The sequence below is a fragment of the Protopterus annectens genome, chromosome 7.part1 (assembly GCF_019279795.1).
Source record: "Protopterus annectens isolate FY-2018-M chromosome 7.part1, PAN1.0, whole genome shotgun sequence".
Lineage (NCBI taxonomy): Eukaryota > Metazoa > Chordata > Ceratodontiformes > Protopteridae > Protopterus > Protopterus annectens.
In genome coordinates, this window is record NC_056740.1 from 39,662,781 (window position 1) to 39,689,097 (window position 26,317).

A 26,317-nucleotide genomic window follows, 5' to 3' on the forward strand; every position below is an offset into this window, starting at 1 on the left:
TGTAGGAATAAAACCCCTACCAGAGTTCTATGTCACACTACAGCATGAAGCTGTTATAGGATGCACCATGGGGATTATTGGAGTACTCCTTTCCCAAAGGTGTATTTCACAATGAATGACATCAGCAGGATTGCCAAAGTAGGGCATTTGAATTATAGTGAGTGCGGCTAGGCTAAAATGCATTACTCTCTACACAGACATTGAAACACACACAAAACATCCACAGCTGCCATGTGTGGGAATAAAACCCATACCAGAGTTTTATATCACACTACACCATGAAGCTGTTATAGGATGCACCACAGGGATTACTGGAGTATTCTTTCCCCAAACGTGTATTTCACAATGAAGGACATCAGCAGGATTGTCAAAACAGGGCATTTGAACTGTAGTGAGTGTGGCTAGGATAAAATGCATTGCTCCTTACACAGACATTGAAACACACACAAAACATCCACAACTGCCATGAATGGGAATAGAACCCTCACCAGAAATCTATATCACACTACAGCATGAAGCGGTTATAAGACACACCATAGGAGTACTTGCTCCCCAAAGGTGTATTTCACAATGAATGACATCAGCAGGATTGCCAAAGTAGGGCATTTGAATTGTAGTGAGTTTGGCTAGGCTACAATGCATTGGCCTCTACACAGACATTGAAACACACACAAAACATCCATGACTGCCATGTGTGGGAATAAAATCCATACCAGAGTTCTATAGCACACTACAGCATGAAGCTGTTATAGGATGCACCACATGGATTACTGGAGCACTCCTTCTTCAAAGGTGTATTTCACAATGAATGACATCAGCAGCCTTGACAAAGTAGGGAAATTGAATTGTAGTGAGTGCGACTAGCCTAAAAAGCATTGTTCTATACACAGACTGTGACACACACACACACACACACACACACACACACACACACACACACACACACACACACACACACACACACACACACACACACACAATTACCATGTCTGGGATTAGAACTCCTACCTAACTAGTTTATCAGACTACAGCAGTGCTCAGTTATAGGACGCACCACAGAGATTACTGGGCTTCACCGTTCCAAAAGGTGTATTTCACAGTGTATGACATCAGCAGCCTTGACAAAGTAGGGCATTTGAATTGCAGTGAGTGTGACTAGCCTAAAAAGCACTGCTCTCTACACAGATGGTGACACACACAGTTGCCATGTCTGGGATTAGAACTCCTACCTAAATAATTTATCACACCACATCAGCAAGCAGTTATAGGGTGGGCAACAGTGAGTACTGGGCTGCACCTTTCTGAAATTGCATTTCACAGTGTATGACATCAGCAGCCTTAACGAAGTAGGGCATTTGAATTGTAGTGAGTGTGACTAGCCTAAAAGGCATTGCTCTCTACAAAGACGGTGACACACTCACACACACACACACACACACACACACACACACACACACACACACACACACACACACACACACACACACAGTTGCCATGTCTAGGATTAGAACTCCTACCTAACTAGTTTATCACACTACAGCAGTACCCAGTTATATGACGTGCCATAGAGATTACTGGGCTGCAGCTTTCCAAAAGGTGTATTTGACAGTGTATGACATCAGTAGCCTTGACAAAGTAGGGCATTTGAATTGTAGTGAATGTGACTAGCCTAAAAGCATTGCTCTCTACACAGACAGAGACTCTCTCTCTCTCTCTCACACACACACACACACACACACACACACACACACACACACACACACATACTTTTGCCATGTCTGGGATTAGAACTCCTACCTAAATAGTTTATCACACTACAGCAGTACACAGTTATATGAAGCACCACAGAGATTACTGGACTCCACCTTTCACAAGAGTGTATTTCAGTGGATGACCTCAGCAGGCTTGTCATAGTATGGCTATGGGGAGGGCAGTGTGTGTGCATGGGCCATAACCCACTCATCTAGAGGTTGACACACCACATGTGGGTACACGCAGGGTTATATTCCACACGTATGTGTATACAGCTGCTAGATGACTACTTCCTTGTACAGTCATGTTGCACAGCTAGCACTTGCACCACATAGTCTGTAATGCTGACAGATACCAGTGGCTAAGGTCTACAGTGAGTGACATCCAAATCTCATGTTGTTGTAGCCATTTGGCTGTGTGCTGGGTGGGACAGACCTCATAACGAATGGCCCCTTGTGATAGTCACTCTCTTCCACACATCTGTGTATGCCTTCTTTTGACTTATTATAGTATGTTGTCCTTGGATTTATGCCTGTATTTCTATCCAGTGTGTGTGCAAAGCATGAGTGCTGCATACTGAGGAGTGTCTGCACTAACATCTGCAACTGCCAGATATGGCTGGTGCACTGTTGTTTGCAGACATGACCTTCATTTGTTTAAGTGTGTGAGCATGCCCAGTATGCCCTTCTGTATTCCAGGTAGTTTGTATTGCAGTGTAGACCTTTGTGTTGTAAACCTACAGCTAGCATACTGTTTATGCAGGGTATCCATCGATCATTTGGCAATATGGGGACAAACTGTGCAGGGGATAGTGTGTACTGTAGGTGATTGTGTCTGTGCTGCTTCAGCTGCATGGTACTGCTGTTAGCAGAGATATTCAGACATGTGTTCTGTTATACACAGTGATTTTTTTATGTCTTCATGTACTGTCAGGTGGACATTCTTGCTCATAGTGATGACTTGGGGGACAAGGGTGACTGCAGCTGTGTCCAGGATTGTGTGTAGACACCTACGTATTTAAGGTAAGTTATGTCATTCTGGAGGGGGAAGCTGCAGACATGTGATGCTGGGTTTGTTTATCAAGTTCAGCACCTTGGTACAGTGCTGGCAGAGGATCCCATACTTGTCCACCCATCAACATGATAGTATGGCCTTATCTTGCTGTGGCAATGCCTCACAGCTGTACATATTTGCACAGGTTAGCCAGAGGCAGGGGCATGGGTCAAGACATTTACCCTATTGTGGTGTACGGGCAGGTGTGTAGCCACCCACTTATGTGTTTGCAGCTAGGGATAGTGTATGCATACAGCTTGGTGTCGGACCCTGCACATTCCATGCTGCCCATGCTCCCACACCCCCTCTGTTATTTTAACCTCTTCCAAACATTATGCATACATTCTCTGATACTTTCCCTAAGGGTATCACCACATCACAGATGTGTGTTAGTGTTGGTCCACAGTGCATGCAGTGGGACATGGTTCATAGGTAAGTACTAGGCTATCTGCCCGAGGGCATCTATAAGCCTAGCCAGAATATATTGGCTTTCGCTGCCCCCTTAGAGTAGTTCCCTGTGCTTTGGTCCAGCAGAGCCATTAGTTCCCTGTGTCTCTGTCCAGCAGAGCCACTGCAGTGATCCCCGGGGTTAATTTTATGTTTCCCATCCACTCGTCAAGGTTTCTCTTGAAGAGTGTTAGTGAGGGGCTCTGCCTAATGTAGATTGGAATCCTGTTCCAAACCATGGGGAGTCTCTGGGACAGGAATCTATCCCTCCAGCACATCCTATTTATCGTTGTGGTGAGGTTTAGATCCCTAGAGTGTGTGGCTCTTGGGGATTTTTTTTTTTTTTTTTTTAGATGGAGCATGTCCATCAATTCTGGGTTGGACATGGCCTTCTATGTCAGGCAGAGATCACCTCTGAGTAAGCGGTATGCAACCGAGTACAGCTGGAGATTCTTCAGTCGGGCTGCATAGGGCATATGTTTGAGACCAGTAATCCTCTTGGTGAGGTATTTCTGTGGTCCTTCCAGCTGTTGCAGGTGTCTTGTAAGGTACATCCCAAATGGGGCGTTGTACTCTATGATGGGTCTGATGAATGATGAGTAGAGGGGCACAATAACGTCTTTTGTTCTACATGCGAACCCTTTTGTGATTAGGTGGGCCACATAGAAGGATTTTCTAACCACCTTGACAATATGATTATCAAAGGAGAGATTACTATCTGCTTGGGTCCCCAGATCCCTTATTACATTTTCTGTATTTAGGGGACTACCACGTATATGGTAGTTCACGGGTACTTAGTTTTTTCCAAAGGGGATGACTATGCACTTTTTGGCATTTAGCTTGAGGCCATGATTCTGACACCAGGTATCCGTCTCAGTGAGACCCTTCTTGAAGATGTCTGAATCAGCTGGAGAGTCAATTATGGCCCCCAGTTTGCAGCCGTCTGCGAACTTGGTCAGCCATAGTTCTCCTGTACTTGCCAGTACCTCTGAGAAGTATATACCAACCAGGATGGGTACCAGGACTGAGCCCTGGGAGACGCCTCTTGTAACTGGTTTAGACTCGGACCTAGAGCCTGCAACTCTCAACATGTGTGTTCTATCCATGAGCCAATTGGCAACCCATCTCGTGATGTATGTTCAGACTGGTGAGCTAGTCTATAATACCAGAATGGGAAATGGTGTCAAAAGCTTTTGCAAGGTGTAGGTAGGCTGTGTGGACCTCCTTTCCCTCATCAAAAGCCTTGGTAACTGTCTCAAAGAAGTCCAACAGTTTTAGGAGGCATGATCTGCCCTTAACAAAGCCAAACTGGGTAGTGTCCAATGTTTGAAGGTTCCCAGTGTCTCTGTTAATGAATTTCATGATGATGCACTCCATAGCCTTGCAGACAAGGCTAGTCATGCTTATAGAATGATAGTTCTTGGGATCCATTGTGGCTCCACCTTTGTTGAGTGGGATAACTGTTGCTGTGCACCACTCTATGGGTGCATAGCATGTAGAGAGGCTGAGTTTGAACAGTGTGTTTAGGTGAGTGGTTAGTTCATTTTGGAGCTCATGTAAGACATAGCCTGGGACACCGTCTGGTCCCATTGAAGCTGTATTTTTGGCTTTGAATAGGGCTATTTTAATCTGTGTGTCAGTGATTGCTGGGGCACTACATTCTTCTGGTATGGGATGGGCCCTATAGGGGGTGAGAGAGGGGTGGAGTTTGCACTAAACCTGTCTGCCAGAATGTTGGCAATATCAGTCAGTTCAGTGTATTTTGTGCCATTCTACACTAACTCAGAGCAGATCTGAGAGATTCCACTAAGGTTCTTGACATAGCTAAAGAACGCTTTGTGCTTATCTTTGAAGTCCTTGGCAAATTTTCTTTCAAAGCTAGCCTTGGATGATTTTATGAGGGATTGTAGTTTCTTGCTGATACTGATTAGGGATGTCTTTCTGTTTTGGGATTTTACTCTTTTCTGCACTAGTTTCTTCCTTCTATTGTATAGCTTGTTTATGGCAGGGGTCCACCAGACTGGTGTCCTTTTCTTGGAGGGGTGAGTCTTGGTTTTGCTTGGGATAGCATGATCCATGCATTCTTGCAGGTGCTCATAGAGTGCCTTTGTAAGGGGTTCAGCAGCTTGGACAGCATTGTCCTTTAGCATGGGGGTTGTGAACCTTTCCACCGCGGTCTTAAGTAACGTGAAGTTTTCTTTTGAAAAGTTTTTCACAGTGGTTTCCTTGACTGGGAGTGGGGGCGGAATGTGGAAATCCAAAGTGATTAGTCTATGGTCTGATCTAACCAGTGAGGGTTTGACCTCCGGTGTAGAACACCGGTCGTCCATGTTGGTGATGACCAGGTCCAATATGTTGTCACCTCTGGTGGGGGTGTTGACCAATTGATCCAGGGCATTCGACTTTATAAATTCTAGGAAGCGTTGGGCAAGGGAGTTAGTACTTGAATAGTTCTCCCAGTTAATGTTTGGGTATTTGAATTCACCCAATATTAGGGCATTTGGTAGGACCTTCATATTTTCCAGTGTCTCCAGAAATGCAGAATGGGGGTCCTCAGTCATGGTGGGTGATCTGTAGCAAGCTACAATTTTAATTGCAGTTTTGCCCATTGTTAGTTGCACATGGATGATCTCTGAGGCATTGTGCTGTGCCACTAACTTGGAGGTGTGGGTATCCTTGATGAATATGGATACACCCCTCATCTTTTGTGTTTCGGTCCGGGTTCTTTGGCTGAAAAGTATGGCATGAGTTATAGTCTGGTAGTGCTGGGGTGCTCTCTGGAGCCTTAAACCAGGTTTCTGTTACTGCACAGATATCGATGTTCTCCATACTACGGAGTGCCTTGAGTGCATGCATTTTGAGGTTTTGACTTCTGGCGTTGAGTAACATTACCCACAGTTTTTGGTTACTTGTGCTATTTATAGTAGTGGGTTTGTCTTTTGAGCCTTGCCTAAAAAGGCACTATGGGGGCAGCAAAAGCCTTGGCCAGTATTCGAAAGCCTAAGGTTGACAGGTGCAAGCCATCTCTTGTGAAGCAACGTGGCTTATCAAGCATGTCATCCCAAGTGGACAGATACTGGTTCCCCTTTGAACGTTTCCCATTTGAACATTCCTTTTTGGTGGACATGTTACTGAGGTTTGTCCACATGGCCAAGCATATGGTTTATGTGGAGTGTGTTATGTTGTTATTTGGGTGTTTATGACATAACATGCATTGGCAGTACGTGTGAGACACAGGCCTTTGGCAGGCACCTGTGGAGCATTAGGTGTTGGTGCAGGCCAGATGTGGCAGGTCATTGCATTCTGTCAGCCCTACAGTCCCAGACCACCATACAGTGTATTCCCCTGGGGTGACAGGGTAGGTGTGATAGTTGTTCATGCCAATACCTTCTATCAGTCTTGATCAGGTGGTGTGGATGCTGGCAGGGTGCTACCTACGACTAGGGACACACCTGCATGGGACACCTGCACTGCATGCTGCAGTCATCTGCTATTGCCATATACAGGTGGAGTTTTACTGTACCCATTCCCCACAGCAGGGATATTGCCAGAGATGTGCCTGTGGTTGGTGTTTGTGTGGCTGAGTGCATGTGTGCTATGGACACTACTTGCATCTGACACACAGATATGCATGGGGCATTACAATTATGCTGGCATGTGCAGGTACATCAGTTGATTCCCAATACATCAGTCCAACCTCCTTTGTGATCTGCAAGTGTTCAGGCAGACATCACCCGTATCCCCTACTACAAGTCCTGTTACTGTGATGCATACCTATATGTACAAATCCAAGGGTGGCTCCATTTCACACTGACACAATATATACTGTATGTCTGGGGGTACTTTCCCCTGTGTACTCCTGGTATATCTAGACAACAGCCATGCCATGTCAGTCTTTCAGATAGTGACACATATTACCACCATACATTTACAATGGCTTACTGCTAGCATGTGGTATACTGGTGGGGATTGTCTTTGGTACTGCAGTCGTGAGGGCTTGTCCCTGTCATCAGCATTAGTGAGCAATGACCACCAGGTCTTACCTCAACATGCATACATCCGGACCACTCTCACACATTATGAAACACACACCATCCTAACACACACAGACCTGCATATTGTGCAAATGCTACAACCTATCCTGCTACCTTGGTCACCTCTGGGCATCAGTGCTCCACTCATATTATACCTACTCATACATGTTACTACATTTCAACACAGGATTGAGGGGGCACACCTGAGTGTCACTACATTTCTACACTGGATTGGGGGAAGGGGCAGACCTGTCTGTTTCCCCATGTCTACATAGGCATGGGGAGAACACCTGACTGTTACTACATTTCTACATAGGCATGGGGGGAACACCTGACTATTACTACATTTCTACATAGGATTGTTGGGGGATACACCTGACTGTTTCTACATGTTTACACTGGATTTGGGGGGTGTACACCTGACTGTCACTACATTTCTTTGCTGGATTGGGTGTAGGGGCACACCTGACTGTGTCTACATGTCTACATGGGAGTGTGGGGGGACACACTTGACTGTTACTACATTCCTACACAGGACTGGGGGGGCACACCTGACTTTTTCTATATGTCTACATGGGAGTGGGGGGGGCACACCTGACTGTTACTACATGTCTACATAGGGTTGTGGGAGGACAGACCTGATTGTTTTTACATGTCTACACAGAATTGGGGGTCACACCTGACTGTTACTACATTTCTACACAGGATGGGGGAGCACACCTGACTGTTTCTACATTTCTACACATGATTGTGGGGGCACACCTGACTGTTTCTACATGTCGACATATGATGGGGGGCACACCTGGCACTTGCACACATTAGCTATGACTGTACTGGTATGTCAGGTGCTACATTTCATTCTATATTCTAACCTATCATACTGACTAGAGGCATATCAGTATACTGAAGGTCTTAGCTTTGGTTGCCCTACATATTAGTGTCTGACTTCCTACATTTCAGAACTAACATCCCACTGCCTGACCTGCTGTAGTCTGTCTGTGTAGGCCTGGGGGGGGGGGAATTTACCCCTAGGCATTATTCAGAGGCCATAGCAAAGGCTCAGTTTGGGTTTATCTACACCTGTCCAGCTGGCTGAGACTGTTGTTGGATATGTGAATCTCCCTGACTGGCATGTGAGTCATATGGACATACATGTCACCCAGTACATTTCCTGCAGTGGGTTTTGTCACCTTGTGTAGTACTGGCTATTATGGTGACTCCAGTATGTGTTACAGATGTCATGGTGCCACTATGGGTGTCAACTATCTGCTGCCATAAAATTCAGCCACCTAATTCCTTTGCATGCTCACATCCATACAATAGATACAGGTGACAACACATTCTACTCCATTTGGCAATTGGTAGGTTGATTGACTTAACTTGTGGGTGTGCCAGGACTGAGGATGGTGCTGGAGGGTTGCCTATGTTGGATGCACATAGTACACTCCCTACACATGGTTGAGCAGAGGTAGTGTCATGTTTGGCATTCCTTTTACTGTATTTGCAAGTCAAAGAAAGGTGTCATTCCTTGGGTCCCTATTGTGCCAGTGTATGTGCTTTGCATTGCCTCTTTGCCAAGGCCAGAGCATACTGGGCACACCTCCATCTGCCTACTGGGCAGGCTCAGGTTGTTCCTCCTCCGAGTCACTCTGTGCCTGCTCAGGCCTTGGCATTGTTGGGGGCTGTGTGGCCCTGCCCCATGCTGTTCCTGCTGCAGCTATTTCTGCAGGATCATATTGTGTAGCATGGCACATACCATAACTATATGAGTACATGTAGCTGGTGAGTACTGCAAGGCTCCACCAGATGTGTCCAGACACATCCCAAACACATGGTCTATTATAAGTCTGGTCTTTGTGTGTGCCTCATTATGACATTCTTGTTCAGGTGTGTGTGCATTTCTGATGGGTGTCATCAGCCACTGCTCCAGTGTGTAACCAGCATACCTGACTAGGTGACCATAGGGGATGTTCCCATTGGCAAATCTCTGGTACAGCTGCGACAGATGCCAAATATGGGAATTGTGATAGCTTCCATGGCAGCCAGCACACACATTCATTATAATGTCCTGGGCATCGCACATGACCTGGCAGTTGATGGAGGGGAGGCCCCTGCGGTTGATGTAGGCCCTACCCTGATCACCGGGTGGTGCTTTGATGCTTATGTGAGTGCAGTCTATTGCACCCACTACCTCAGGGTATTCTGCTATTTGGTGGAAGAGACGCATATTGCTGGCCAACACCTCACGGGTGTTGAGGAAATATACGTGCTCACTGGCATGTGCTGACATGGCATCCAGGAACTGGTGGAATACTCTGGATGCTGATGCCAGTGAGATCCCCATGATATCCTCAGTTGAGCTTTAGGAGGTACCTGTGGCTAGTATTCCTAGGCTTACACATACCCTGGTATCCACTAGGATAGGTTCCCTTCGGTCAGTTTGGTGTGTCAGGCGTGGCCAGCATAGCTCAACAGTTTGCTGTAGGAAGTCCATGTCTACCAGATAGCGCTCTACTATCTCCAGCTCATGTAGCCCCTGGTAGGTTACCCTGGGTCTGTACACTCTTCTCCGTCTTCTCACTGTGGGTTGATCAGCAGCATTCACATCCTCACCACCCTCAGCCTCTTGCACATGTTCTCTGTTGCCTGCTGCAGCCCCTATCATTTTGTAGTTTTGTTTGTTGAAAGTTCCCCGCTTGTATGCACCAGTGGTGTAGAGTATGGTAAAAACCAGAGGGGAGGGTGTTTGCATAGTCTATAGTAGTGTTCTAGGCTGAGGAGGTTTGCTGCCTGTGTAATTGGCTTATTCTGATACATTTCACCTGCCAGCTTTGCTAGTTCTCCTTGATTACCTTCCTACTGCTGTTTTCTCTTCTTATTGCCTTCCTGTTTAAGCCTGGGGGCGCACTGCACAAACAGAGTGCTTAAATGTGCACAGAGCTGCTATTTTCTGGTTTATTTATTTTTTTCCTTTAAAACCTGGTGCACTGCACCCACACCCACTTAGGCAATGTAAATAGTGCTAGGCAGACTCAGACACACCCCCTTGCTTAGCTGTGCCTAGCTTGGAGTAAACCTGAGCCTCCACTTACAGTATGCCTGACAACCCCCTATGATGTCAGCTAACTCCTAGGCTTGCACCAAGCAATTCCTGCTCTTACACTGTTGGGACCTGACCAGCATGCTGGGGAAAACTGAGATTCACTACATTCCCCTCATTTGCATAGGATTGCCTGCTAATACATAGTTACATGTCTCACACTGAGCCTCCCCAATTAGCAACCACTACTCACTGGCCGTGTTGTCTTCTGCCTGCCATTGACTTTAATGGCAGAATAGTGATTTTTGTTAGAATGCTTATTTTAGGTTTATTTTCTTATTTTTCCCCCAATCCCATTTGCGCGCCACTGCCCTATGCTTAAACAGCCGAGATCTGCTAAAAAAAAATAAAAGTTGATTTTTTTTTTATTTTTTAAGCTGTTTGCAATGCCAATGGCCTTATACTTGGCCATTGGCATGCTTCCTGACTGATGTGCAGCCTTTATTTGGAGCTGTCTTGGCTCCGTTTTGGATTTTGCAGAAATGTACTCTGTTACTAACCGAGTACATTTTTGCAGATTACACTAGACCTGCACGGCCACTTTCAAGCTTCCTGGGTCGCAAATTCACCTTATTTGCATGGATTTCTCCTGCAAATGGGGTGATTTGCATACAGGGGCTTAGTCCGTGCAGGAGCGCTCCTGCACGCCCCTGCAGGCTATTCCTGGATTGCTCCTACATTAATCCTGCATGCCATGCAAGGCTTGCAGAATTCGGGGGAATGTTAATTAAAAGGTTTAGAAATGTTTTATCAAATAATATTTTAGGTCTCCTGTGTTTAAAGTAGTATTAGGTTTATGCAAGAAAAATGTATTTATGGTTAAATTTTTTTTTTTTTCCCTTGTTGGTTTATATAGTAATATATATGTTTTTAAATATGTAAATGAACTTTTAAATTCACTATGTTAAGAATATGATTGGTTTAAAAATGTGATAGGTGGGATATAAATTTGTAACTTTATTGTTGTTTCAAATTACTCTGATGATGCCTGATGTATGGGAAGACGAAAGTGCTTAGTCATTTGGAATTTTTATAGTATTAAATAGTGCAACGCTTTTGATCATGGTTTGTGATCTTTTTTTATTTTTTGTTAAGTTTTGTTAGTTTATTTTGTCTTGTTGGCAATTGTTCAGATTATTTATTTAATTTGAGTATCCTGCCGCGTAACGAAGTGAGTCCTGTGGTGTATTTACAATGGAGGCACCTAATGGCAAATTAATTTGGTTGGTGCAGACATTTTCTTCTTTATTGACTCAAGGAAGAGTTGTTAATCGAATGGATAACATATTAACAAGTATTTACGTAACATTCTCTGATATTACTAAGAATGCAAGTGTTTCTATGGCAACTAACCTAAACCAACAAAGTGGATATGACACCACGAACTGGTTCCAGGCATCAGAAGTAAATTTTGCTGAACCAAGAGAGGAACGGAAGGATATGCCTTCATTAAAAATGCAAATATTGAATTTTGAAAAGCTATGCAAGAAATACAGGTCACTTCAGTTGGATAATATATTTCTGGCTAGGTCGTTAGCATTAAAACAAGTTCTGAAAGGCCTAAGGCTCTGGAAATTGCCTGTATGGATTGAGACTGGGTCAACAGCATTTCGTGAATTGGTGGACTTGTTGGACAAAGCAGGTTTGTAGATGTTGGACATAATTATTCGTAACAATCAAAGTTAGTTAAATGCATTACAAATTGAAATTACTGCTTTAAATCAAAGTATAGTGAATGACTTACTTTTTGTCCAATATAATCAAAGCTACAGAAAAGTGTTACAAGACTTAGAAACATTTGTTACAAACAGTATGGCCACAAAACAGAGTAAATTAAATGGAGACATGGCCGATTATAAAAATAATCAGGCGTACCCTTTAAGTAACAGAGATAAAAATGCTAATAACACTATTTATAGAAATGACAGGAAAAATGAAAATGGCCAGCTCGATTCTTCTTTTTCTAATGATGATGGTAACAATAATGAAAGACATGAGGATGTTGAGGCTTTTTTAGAACAACAGCCTTAGTTGAGGAGATCAGAATGGCTGAGAAGCCAAGTCAACACGGGTCCGTGGTACCAACAAAACAATGGACAGTTCAACAGGAGACAGTGGGGAGGGGGGAGAAGGAGACGCAATTAACAACATTGGACATGTTTGACTATGACTTTGAACATGATTTTGAAGTAAATGAAAGTGTTGAAATGGAGTTAAACAATGTGTTAAACTGCAACAGTTTCCCAGCATGTGAAGTAATTACAAAACAAGGTTTTACTATATACAATTTCATCGAGGTTGAAATTCACGATGTACATTTTGAATTGCTTATAAAAGGCATGTCTTTTGTTCTAGACTTTAAATCAGAGATTGTGGCTATAGTAATCAATCTAAAATTGTATGTTAGACAGCTAAACCTAAGATTATATTTTGATGGTCAGCCAAATGTAAATTTCAGGTTGAATGATTTACATCATAAAAGTGTGTTAATTCCACCAAATAACACTGAAACTTCATTGTTTGAAAAAATGTGTGAATCAGAACTTAGGAAGGAGGTAAATATTAAAAATCTTAAACAAGGTAATTTAGCACATGAGGAAAGAAATGCCCTGTTTGAACTGGCAAGGAATAAGAACACCATAATTATGAAACCTTACAAGGGTAGAGGACTTGTGGTAATGGCACAAATAGATTACATTTCTAAGATGTTTGGTATCTTGAATGCTTCCTCAACCTATAGCAGGGTTTCTAGAAATGAAGTTAATAGGGCTTATATGAGGATTGATTATTTTTAAAGAGATGCATCATTTCAGGGCATGATTGATCAGACAGATTTCAAAACTTTAGCAGTGGAACATCCTGTGATACCACAAGTGTTTGGAATTCCCAAAATCCACATTTTACAGGATCCACCTTTTAGAACAATAGTTGCTGCTGGGGGTTCAAAGACAGAGCCCCTTGCAGTATGGGTTGATAAATGGGTTGGACCGGGGGTAAGGGAGACTGACCACATCCTCAAGGATTCTTGGCATTGTCTAGAGAGATTGAAAAATCCATCTAAGGGGAAAGACTGCTCCTTTCTAACCATCAATGTTATTATTTTATTCTTTGATTCCACATACAGAAGGCTTAGAAATGTTTCAGGACAGTTTGCTTAAAAGTAAGAAGGTTGACAGAAAAAAAATGTTTTTTTGACAGAATTAATGGAGATGGTGCTTAAAAATATTTTTTTAGTTTTTGAGGGTGAATTGTTTCATCAGGTTGCGGGTATGGCGATGGGGGCAAAGTGTGCCCCACTGTTCGTCAATCTAGTACTTCTGGAGTGGGAGAGGAAATTTTTGTTGCAGCCAGTTTACATGGAGAAAATTAAATCTTACAATCGTTTCTTGGATGATATACTTATTTTGTGGGAAGGTAAGGAAAAATAAGCTAGAGTCTTCATAGAATATTCAAATTTTACTACCACCTTTCTTAAATTCACAAGCAAATGGAAAGCAGATGAGATTTAATTTTTGGACATTTACTTATCAAAAAGTGGAGATATACTTAACAGCAACATTTATAGAAAACAAACCTATTCAAATACACTACTCCACTTCAACAGTTGCCACCCCCCACCATCAAAGGAAAAGCATAATAAAAGGGCAGATGGTAAGATTGTCACGTTTAATAAGTGACAATACTATGTTTGTGAAAGAAATATATACACTGATAGGAATGTTTATAGAAAGAGGGTATCCATTGAGATTGTTAATAAAAACAAACAAAAAAAGAAGTAATGGCAAAGAGAAGTACCTCTTTTCTTCCAATTTTAAGAACACTTAATAGTCAGTTACAAAGTGTAGTAAGGGATCAGGATAGAGAAGGGTAGGTCTTATGTTACAACAGGCACATAATTTAATCTCTATTCTTTGTAGATGTTAGGAGACGACAAATGAGCAAGGAACTAAAAAGAAACTTGGGAAAAACCTCGAATAATTTACAGTAGAGGTAGAAACATCAATAACTACTTGGAAGGTTATGCAAGAAGTGGAATGAAAAATGAATATGTCAGTTATGTTGACATGGTACCTGTAAATATTGTAAATTCATTAATGATGGACCCTATTTTAGTGTTATCAGTTATGCTTTTTCGATTAGATGTCTGGGTAGATGCAACTGTAATTCATCAATGTTAGTGTATCTCGTTACGTGCACTTCTTGTCCAGCATTTATGTTGGAAAAACAGTGCGTAGGCTTAGAGATAGAATAAGCGAGCACCTCAGAACAATCAAAAATAAGGATTTACACAATGCCTTATATATGCACAGTGTGAGATATGACAATTTTAAGAGATTTATATTTTTTGTAGTTGACAAAGTAGCATTCAATGAAAGGGAAGGTGATGCTAGATTAGAATTGGAGGCTAGGGAGACAAGATGGCAATATAGGTTGAATGCCACTGTTATGCCAGGAATCAATGATAATATATCTTTGAATACCTATTTTGAAGCAAAGAGCTAGCAAAATATAGGCAATCAAGAAGTATTAACTTTATGTGTATCATTCATACATTTTTTTGTTGGGTGTACAACAATACACCATAAACATAATTGGGACTTTTCATAAAAAAAAAATGTTAATTAAAAGGTTTAGAAAAGTTTTATCAAATAATATTTTAGGTCGACTGTGTTTAAGATAGTATTAGGTTTACGCAAGAAAAATTAATTTATGGTTACATTTTTAATTCATTTTTTTCTTTGTTGGTTTATAAAGTAATGCATATATTTTTAAATATGTAAATGAACTTTTAAATTCATTATGTTAAGAATATGTTTGGTTTAAAATGTGATAAGTGGGATATAAATTTGTAACTTGATTATTGTTTCAAATGACTCTGATGATTCCTGATGTATGGGAAGGTGAAAACACTTAGTCATTTGCAATTTTTAAAGTATTAAACAGTGCAACGCTTTTGATCGTGGTTTGTGATAGTTTTTTTATTTTTTTGTTAAGTTTTATTAGTTTGTTTTGCCTTGTTGGCAATTGTTGAGTTTATTTATTTAACCCATTGAATATGGTCAAATGTTTATGCTTTAATAATTTTAGAATTGTTGAGTTTTGCTGAATATAATTTTCATCTGTGCTTGATTGGCAATTCTGTTATCTCACTAGCTTTAAAATCATGTAGTAACTTAACAGTAGACTCCACATTTAAATGGTGTACTGAATCTACTTACTTTCAAATTTGAATTATGCCTATTTTGAGTTTTTAACACTGAACAGTTTTTGCAGTCTCCTCTGGCCAACAGGTAATATTTTTTAGCTTGCTTTCTATGCCACCTGTAATTCAGTTTTGTACTGCATAGCATTGTATTACTGAGTATCAAACTGTAATATCACACTGCCTACATCTAAGTAGGATTAGCATTGACAAGATGAAACCATTGTTACTTGATTGTATTGTTACACCGTTTTTACAGTTTTATATCCAGTCTTTACTTTCTGTGGATTACTGCACTGTTTACCATTCTGTTTATACTTGTTTTAGACCTGGAGTCTTCTTTTTTCGGTAAACAGTTGCTTGGACTAATACTGCTGCCTTGGTCCTCTATCTCACCTTGCTGGAAGTCACCTATTGCATATCTTATCCTCAGGACATACATAAACTATCCTGTTTTTCCTCTGTGTCCCTCTCACTGTATGCATATGCACCATGTTCTTTTGGCACTAATGCTGCCTCGTTTACTTTTATACATCTTGCTCCAACAGTTAACCATAGCATTTTGTTATATTACAGATAGTTGTGGACTGCACCCTCAGCCCAAAGACTACAGCAGAATAAACACAGCACCTAGACCAGCAAATGTATATGCACTTTTCTTTCATTCAGTGTAAGGGGAATTTGTTCATTTTTGTATCCCAGTCATGCTCTGTTGAAAATGGTACCAAGTTTAATGTTTCTTCTCTGCTTTGCCAATACTTGCTGGTCTGCTTTTTAGTTGTTTTAACTAGAATCACAAATAGCCTCCATTGCACCTTAAATTTTCTCCTCCACTTTCCTCTACTTAACGAGCTACACCTTAATCTTGTTGGCAGCCTGTGCTCTCTTAATTGCTCTTTCCAACTATTGTTTTTGTGACGCTACCTCTTTGCTTCTTCTTTTTATCATTCCCGGAAGTTTTCACTAACAAACAACTTCTACTTTGAGTATTAAATGTGGTTAGTTTTAAAAGTAGTTAAGCAAAAGTTATTTCCTAATTTTTCCAAAGTTTCTTTTTCTTAACTATCTCAGTCTACTGCCTATCTGAGACACCATTGTAGTTTGCATACTTATAATAATGAAATCTCTTCTTTCATCCCAATAATTCAATACAATTTTATTGCCGAGTCCTATAGTACGTTTAGGCTTACAGATTCTTTTTCACCCATGGCAGCTGTACCACCTACTCAGCCCACTCCTTTTGCCCTCATTACACTCATGCTCATCATTCTGCTCACTTGCACTGACTCATACTCCCAAACACCACCATTTCATCAAAACTTATACTATTTTATCTTCCACTCTCTACAAAAAAAAAAAAAAAAAACAATTTAATGAGGCATCCATCTGGCCTAACTCCTCAACTTGCAAACTTATATCACACCCATTTATCTCACTTCTTCCAATCTAGTCTAACAAAAATAACACAACTTCAGCCCAGCAAACCTTGTCTTCCCCAGACTTATGTATGATATGCTAATCCTCTAGTCTATTCACACAATAATACTTTAGCATACTCACCATTCCCACATCCTACTACACTCCCCTTCCCTCATCACTCTATTTTCCCCAACTCTATACTTGTAATCAACAAACACCCACCCATCAACTACAAAACTGCATGCAGTCTCTACATATTAGGAACTCAGGCCCTCTTTAGTTAGAGCTACTTCAAAGAGGACAACCAGACCCATATATCAGTATCAGACCTAAGTGATAAATGTAAAAAAATGGTACAACTTCTCTCACCACATTTCCACTCTCCCACTCTGTGGAGACATCCACCCAAACCTGGACCATCCCTTCCAATCAAATAAACCCCATCTAACCCACCAGCTGTTACCAGTACCATTACACAACCCACTAATTCATAGGTTCTTAGGAGGTTGCTAGGCTAATGGCCCTAGAGCCCTTACAAGTCTAGCCATATTTATTCTGAGTTGCCCCAATTGTTGGTGGTTAGGTGAGTGAAGTTCACAGAGGTAAGGGTCTATGGTAGTTAATGCTAACTTCCTCTGTCCAGAGGGACATGGGTACCATTCCAGCAGTGAATTTGCAGTCATGCCATGTATTGCTCTAGGTTGTATTTGAATAGAGTCAGGGAGGTGCTCTGTTTTATGTGAATTGGAAGCTTGTAACAGAGAAGTGGCAGTCTTTGGGAGAACTATTCATCTCTCCAGCATGACCTGTTCAAGTTAGAGGCTAGGTTAAGATTCTGGGAGTGAGTGGCCTTCCTGCAGTTTGATTTATGTATGTGTAGCATTTCCATCAGGACTGAGTCAGAGACTGCCCTGTAAGCCAGGCACAGGTCACTGCATGAAGCAGAGTACAGTGACAGGGTGTTCAGTCTTTTTGTGTAGGACTTGTTAGGGAAACCTGTAATGTCTTGTGTGAGAAACCTCTGTGGTCTGTCCAATTGTTGCAGGTGCCTGTTAATGTACATGCAAAAGGGAGCATTGTACTCAGTTATTGGTGGGTCTATATTATAACATCAAAGTTCAAAAACTTCAGATGTTATAATATCGAACCCAGCAGAGCAAACGCTTGAAATGGTGAGTGTGCGATTGGGCGTGGGTTAGGTGAGTTAGGGTTAGGGTGCGGGTCAGGTGAGTGTGCAATAGTTAGGTACCTTAGGATTAGAGTTGGGTTAAGGTAAGTGGGTAGCTAGTGGTGTATGTCTGGTTTAGTGTAGGGTTTCATGAAGTGTATGTGCGTAGATTATTTATTTTGGTGTGCTTGAGTTGTGTGCATGTTTGTCAGAACAGCAAATTGTTTCCCTGGGAAAAAATTCGCTATTCTAACTGTTCAGTTTTCTGGTGTTTGAATGGGGTTGATATTATAACATTCAATGTTTTTAGACTTCGATGTTATAATATAGACCCATTATTGGTCTGATAAGGGCTGATTATTATGGAATTATAATATCCTTAGATCTAGATGTGATGCCTTTACTTATAAGATGTGCCATTTAGAAGGATTTTCTTGCTACTGCGGATATGTGGTGGTCAAAGTTCAGATTGCTATCAACCTGAGTACCCAGAACACATATCACTGTATCTACACTTAGGAGTGTGTTGTCTGCAATGTAATTAGCAGGGTTATCAGTTTTTCCAAAGGGAATAATGCTTTTTTTTGCATTTAGCTTTAATCTGTGACTTTGAGACCAATCATTTATCTGCATTAACCGTGTCTGCAGTGTATTAACATCATTGGGGGACTCTATGATTGCTCCTAGTTAACAATCATCAGCGAACTTGGTCAGCCACAGACCATCCAAGTTTGTCTGGACTTCTGAGACAACAGTACGGGTCCCAGCACAGGCCATTCAAGTACGCTATTGGTGACTGATCTTTTGCTAGAGGTGAAGTCACCCACTTTGAGAGTATGTGTCCTGTTGATGAGTCAGTTGGCTACCCATCTGGTAATGTAGTGCTTAATTCCCAACTGGAAGAATTTCTTTATAATATCTGATTGGGGGATTGTGTCAAATGCCTTGGCTAGAGCAAGATAGGTGGTATGCACTGCCTTTCCCTCGTCCAGGACCTTGGTGACTTTATTGAAGAAGTCAATCATGTTTAACAGGCATGACCTACATGTAATGAATCCAAACTGGATTGGGTCCAGAGTTTGGAGATTACCTATATCCTTGTTAATAAGGTCCATAATGATTCTTTCCATGGCCTTGCAGATGAGGCTAGTCCAACGTATGGGCCTATAATTCCCAGGGTCAGTTGATGGCCTACCTTTGTACATGTTGAGTATGGGTGGTGCCAGCCACAACCAGTTCAGCACAAAGCTGGGTATTCACCTTTAGATTTTGGATGTAGTTAAAGAGTGCCGTGTGATTATCCTTAGCTGGGAGGCTGTTTTTGCTTCATAATTAGCTTTGGAAGACCTCAATAGATCTCCAATATGTTTATTTAAGCTAGAGAGGGATTTCTTCCTCTGCTGAGGCAGTTCCCTCATGTTCTTGGATATTAGTTTGTGTATCTTATGGTATAGCACGTTTATACTAAAGGTCCACTTGGATGGCTATTTTTTTCATCAAGAACTAGTTTTAATTCTGTCAAGTACAGCCAATTCCATACAACTGCTTAAGTGGTTATACAGGGCATTGGTTTACACCTCTACATAGTATTCCATGTTATCTGCATTTAAGGGGGCTTTGAAACTCCACATACCATCACTTAATAGAAGATAATTTTTGAGCTCATGGGGTATCTGGTCTTATAATTACATTGAATGAGTCTGATATATGGTGCAATCATACCAGGGAGGACATTACATGTGGGGGGGAGTGCATTGCTCTCCCATATTAGTCAACACTATGTCCAGGACATTTGAGCCTCTTGTTTATGTGCTGACTAGCTATTCCAGAGCATTTGCATTGAAAAAGTCCATGAACCTCTGTGCTATCATGTTTTTGGTCATGTATGTTTCCCATTTGATGGTAGGATAATTACAATCACCCGTGAGTAAGGTGTTGGGCTCTATGGTAAGTGACTCCAGTAAGTCCAGGTATGTGGCATACTTGTTTTGTTTCGTGGTGGGGGACCTATAGTGAGCTATGATGTAGTAGGGGGCTTTGCCTGTAGTTAATTGGACATGGAGTAGCTCAAGAGAGTCATACTGTTTGACCAGTCTCACGATGTACTTATCCTTAATGATGGATTCACCTCCTCCTTTTTTTTCCTCGCTGAGTTTGTGGTCCAAACATATGGAAATCATTGGAGCCCTGCATGGCCGGGATGCTTTCCTCCCCTTTGAGCCATGTCTTAGTGAATGCACAGATGTTAACAACATGAGGAGTGCTTCCAGGGAGTGCATTTTCTTGTTTAGACTCCTAGTATTAAGCAGGCATACCTTGAGTTTATCTAACCGCAACCTACTATTAATGCTCATAAACTTCAGCAGCATGTACAGTAAAATTCCAGATCTCCTTATATGCATTGCAACAAACATTCCAGATATTCTAAACATCACTGAAACTTGGCTAAAAGCAAACACTAAAGACAAAGAAATCCTTACTCAAGGATACAATATAATAAGAAATGATGGAGTACACAAAAATGATGAAGGGATTGCAATGCTTTTTATAAACACACTAAACACTGCCAGATACCCACTGAGTAACCCCAGCTATTCCAACAAAGAAATATCTATTTACCCTCCTACACCAGAGCAAGCACAATGCTATTTGCACTGCTCCCTTATGTATTCCCCAGGCAACAACATTCCCATTCTTGAAGACCTCCTTCAATGGTTTTCTACTAATGTAACTAAAGAAACTATTATACTAAGGGATGTGAATATAGACTATTTAACTGTAAACATTGACTCCCATACCGTCTCTATTAACCTATTCAATTTCACTCAAGTAATCACCCCACCCACTAGAATCGGTAAACACAGCAACAGTCACTTAGTACTAGACTGGATCCTTAGCACCTCACCCAAAAACATAAGCACCTTTGGTTGTCTTCCAGACAGCATCAGAGACCATCTCTTCATAGTTATTAAACGACAAACTAATCAAGCCCCAAACATACAGTATTAAAACAAGTACATAGACTCTCATCTTTTATCTAATACACCCTTATAAACTACCTCTCCCAATACAACTGGAAATACTGTAAAAAACTACCACTAGAAGATGGTGTTACCCATATCAATAAAATATTCCTTAAAATATTAAATGAGTTACCTCCCATAAGAACAAAAAGAACCAAAATTAACCCTGCTCCATAACTGAAAAAAAAAAAAAACAATCCCACGCTAAACAGAGACAAAGTCCGGAAGACATGGTATATAAATAGAACACAACAAAATTGGCAATTTTTTAGACAACTTAGAAATCAATGCAAACAGCAGGTCAAACTAGACACAATTGCATTATTTCACTCACTTCAAGGTAAATATCATCACAACCTCAAGCAATTCTGGACAACCATAAAGACCCTACTATAACCTGGTCAAACTACCACCCCATTTCCTACCACAAAAAATGACACAGACCCCACAGCCACCCAATTCAGCACACACTTCATTTAATATGTCCTTTCTGCCTTTCAGTACTGGAATCAAATCCACCCTCCCACCTCTCTATCCCCACAGCGATACTCACAATACCCCTCCATTTTTTCCCACCAAATGCTTACCTCAGCTATCAAAAATTACCTTTAAGAACTGAAAACCATAGCAACAGCTGCTGACATATTCCAACCTAAGTGCCTTAAGTTATCTGCCAATGTCCTAACATACCCTAACATAGAAGAGACCCTGAACTTTGCCTGCCAGCCTGCCAACCAAGTCATTGAATTACACCACATGGGTGCTCCTTCCCTGCCACTAAAGCATTAAGGAAACCTCTAGACAGAAGAGACCCTGAACTTTGCCTTCCAGCCAGGCTCCATAACAGAGTGCTACTGTGAGGATTCACACAACCAAGTCATTGAATGTATGTGGCCTATAAATAAGTGATTGGACTAATTATTTGTAATATTTAATACCCATGTGTGCTAGCTGTCCTCCTGTGTGTGTGTTCTTTAGCAGCCTACCGCAGACTGCTTACCTATCTCCCCCCCGGTACTTCTCAACCCTTGCCTAACCTACTAAATAGTGCAATCCCACTATCTCTTTTTGCCACTAAGTGGCAGCATTTCACCAAGTATAAGCTAGATGCTGCATTAATCCCTAGGCTTGTTTTTTCCTCCCTTCTTACAAAAACTGGTTGTTTCTATTAAATCATACTCCCCATTTATAGCTCCAACATACCCACTCCCTCCTTGAGAAACTAACCACAGTTTAATAATTATTGCAGACTACTTCCCTTACCTTTAGGCTAAGTTACCTTCTTGCCCAGTTAGAGTCTTGCTGTTACTGATACTTTTTTGCAGTATCCGGTGCTCTTGCTCTGCTAATTACTTATCACCAGTTAGTCCTCACCTTCAACATAATAAGCAATCCTCAGAAAATCCCAGTCCTAAACCAACTACTAGACCAATATTCAGCAAATCGCCCTCTACGCTCATCCAACAAAACCCTGCTCTGCATAACCAAAGCCAATAACACTGCAGGAAAGAGTTTTTTCTCTCACACCATTACTAGGGAATGGAATAACCTCCCCCAAAATATCTCCTCAGCACCATCCATCTTACTTTTCAAGAAGACACTTAAGTCACACCTCTTGCATTCATGGCTCTGTCCTTGCATCACATAAAAGCTTTTTTGCTCTCCTCCAAATCTTCCACCCCTCATCTCTTCACTGCTTACCTCAGCTAATATGTACTACTCAAATACTCCCTTTCAGTGACTACTAGCCTGCAAACTGTCTCACACTGTGATACACCTGCAGAATAACATAACTTTTCTTGGTTGCATTCTTTCACCTTTTATGCTTTGTTCCACCAATAGCGACATCCAAGGCTTACTGTGTATATACCAAGCTTGCTTAAGTTCAAACTGCGTACAATATATCACCTTGACTATATATATGCTACTGTACAGAATTTTCCTGTAATTTTCTTGCTATTTGTTGTATTTGTTGTTATGTCATAGAGCTTTTCCTCCCAGGCCTCCACTGTAAATGGACCTTGTTCCAGTCGGATTTTCCCAGTAAACAAATGTAAAATAAAATAAAATACCCCATTGCAATACTCATAAATAGATCTATCACTGAAAACTATGTATCCCCTATGTGAAAAAAATCACATATCATGCCACTTCACAAATGTGGATCAATCACAGACCTCTCCAACTACTTCTCCTTTGCAGTTCTCTCCCCTCTTTTCCGAATCTTAGAAGAAAGCATACACTCCCAATCCCTAACCCATGTCATAAGCAACAATCTACTTTCCCACAAAACAGCATGGCTTTCAGCCACACCATGGCACAACAAGAGCTCTGCTTAGTTTCTCAGAAACCATAAATACCAACAGACTCAATGGTAACCTAATATCCTCCCTGTTCCTGGATCTGTCAAAAACATTTGACTCAGTATCTCACCAAGTCTTTATGAATAAACCATCTTTCCTAATACTATCTCTTTCAGGACTTACATGGTTCTTTTGCTATCTCTCTAACAGACAACAGAAATCAGGACCTACCCCCTATCTCCCTATTTCCTTTGTTGTACCACAAAGGGTCAATTCTAGGCCGAATCATTTTCAGTATTTTTACAAACAGTCTGCACAAAGCAAGCAAACCTGCCACCTTAGTACAATATGCTGACAATGCCACCACCATCTGTTCAGCCTCAACCCTTCCCCCACTTCAGCAAATGACTCAGTGCTCCTTCACTTCTATGGAACCATGACTTATGGCTCATTAGATAATCATAAATGCCAAAAATGAACAAAATGAATGCTTTTCACACCCAGATCTCTTTCAACAACCTGTACATACTTTAACATTATTTGAATAAATAGCACCACTATAGAAACTGTAGCAAATACCAATCTCCAAAAATTATAGTAGAAAACAAACTAAAACTTGACCTGCATACCACCCGGATCTTCAAGAAAACTCATCAAAAACTGGTTTTTCTCTACCAAAACACTCTACCTCACAGAATCAAGAAAATCCTTAGCATCATCCTACCTTCTCCCCTCCCTTCTATATGTATCACCAATATTAAATAACATTCAAGCCACCCTACTAAATTAATTAGAGGCATGCTTTACACAAAATAGTGAAGTTTGCAGCTAATGAATTCTACAGTACACACCACGGCTTAACACTAAAGAAACTCAACTGGTTAGAGCTACCTAATCACCTAACATACATCTTCAAATTGCCCACAAAATAATTCACAAACCACACACATGCCCTTCTCTACAAAATATTCTGAAACACTACCCCCCACCATGATGCCTTTACTCAGGTAATCAGAGCCCACTAATAACTTCCAATCCCGTAATACAGTTGGTGACTCACTATACACATCGTATGTCACCAGACAGTGAAACTGCCAGTCTATCCCATTAAAAGCGGACAGCTATGTATCTAGCTTTAAGCACAACCTAAAACAATATCTAGACTCCTCCTGTTCTTGTTCATACCCTGACTGTTTCTTTCTCTTTCTTATCTCAAGACTATCACCAACCCCTAACTTTCCAGCTCTCCTACCTTATCCTGTAAATGTACATAAATCCTGTCTACATTTATAAGTGTATACTTTGTATAATGCTGTGTATGTAAATGCAACCTGATTATTATTATATAACACTCCTACAGAAATCAACTTGTGTTAATCTCTGTCTTGATTATGTTACCCATTGGATGATTCTAAAATGCCACTTCTACTGTTAAGAAGCTGATTCATTCTTCTCTATAAGTTTTTTATAATTTTTGTATTTTTTTGTAATTCTAATGTAGCTTTTCTCCCTGATCCTCCAATGAAAATGGGTCTGAGTGCTCAGTCAGGCCATCCAAGTAAACAAAAGGCAATAACTAAATATATAAAATCAGGGGATGTGGAGGTCATAGGTCCCCCTCAAGGGAGTGCAGTGGGGGCTTGCTTGTGCAAAAAATAATGTTTTTATTTTTTTAGTCTTTATTTTTTAATTTTGCATGTGCCAAGGATGTCTGTGCATGCACAGTTATGTGTCATCATCACGTTTTTTGAGATTTTTGCTTTGATGTTTTTTCATGTTGATATTTGATGTATTTGAGCTTTTGTAATGACTCTCTCTCTGAATATACCTATAGTTATCTCTCTATGTATCTGTATATATAACATTATGTATAATGTTTGTGTATGTATATATATATATATATATATATATATATATATATATATATAAGAGAGATATATACAGATAGATGTGTGTGTGTGTGTGTGTGTGTGTGTGTATGTGTGTGTGTGTGTGTGTGTGTGTGTGTGTGTGTGTGTGTGTGTGTGTGTGTGTGTGTGTGTGTGTGTGTGTGAATATTTTTATATGTATAATGTGTGTGTGTGTGTGTGTGTGTGTGTGTGTGTGTGTGTGTGTGTGTCTGTATCGATATATCTATATGTGTGAATATTTTCCAGTGTGTGTGTTTGTGTGTGTAAGTGTTTCCAGGTTAGTGTTAGAGAAAGAGCTAGGTAAGGTTATAATTTTAGCATTGTATGTATGTGATGGTGTGTGTGGGTATGTGTGCATTGTTACCTGTCTTGTGTAGTGATACTTTAAAGAAGGAGCTTTTGGTAAGGTGACATGTAAGGCTGAGTAAGGGGCAGTGCCAGGGTTAGGTTTAGGGTAAGGTTTAGTATTTGGTAGTAGAGTGGTAAGAAAGTTACAAGGACTGCTGGTTTCAGGCAGTATGGTAACACATAATAGAGAAGCATGCATCTAAGAAGAGTATCACTAACAAAACATGTGAAGTAGAGTGCATTCATAATGATACGAAACAACAGAAAAAGGAAATAGTTTCAGAAGACAGCCCATCCATTTATTGGCATGTCCAGTTGAAAACATTAGATTATAGTAAAGAAGATAGTTCTTTTTTCAGACCAACCTATCAATGTGGACAGGGAAACATAGATAATTAAGTATACAGATGTGTCTCTGGCTAGCCAGAAAAAAGGGGTAGGGATATTCCTTAGAAGTGGATGAAATCAAAAAAGACCAAGGCATAGTCATAAAAAGCTTTAAATGTACAAAAATGTGGCTAAAATACAATGATCTGGACAACTTATGCCAGTTAAAG